The sequence below is a fragment of the Microtus ochrogaster genome (assembly GCF_000317375.1).
Source record: "Microtus ochrogaster isolate Prairie Vole_2 chromosome 6 unlocalized genomic scaffold, MicOch1.0 chr6_random_2, whole genome shotgun sequence".
Lineage (NCBI taxonomy): Eukaryota > Metazoa > Chordata > Mammalia > Rodentia > Cricetidae > Microtus > Microtus ochrogaster.
The window spans coordinates 11,920,706-11,920,929 of record NW_004949095.1 but is presented as its reverse complement, the minus strand read 5'-3'; positions in this window follow the sequence as shown (position 1 = coordinate 11,920,929).

Below are 224 nucleotides of genomic sequence, written 5' to 3'. Positions count from 1 at the left end.
GAAAACATTCTGAGCAACATCATTAAAAACAGCTCTGATAAAGCACGGTCACTACTGTGTATCATAAAGCAGGGACAAGCTATTTTACACTCACAGAGGTATGATACAGTGCTGTCCTACATCTACAGTACTGGAAAAGCTGTTGCTGCTATTGATGCATAACATACTGCTATTATTGGTCTTTTTATATAAATATAAATATATATATACATATATATAATTTG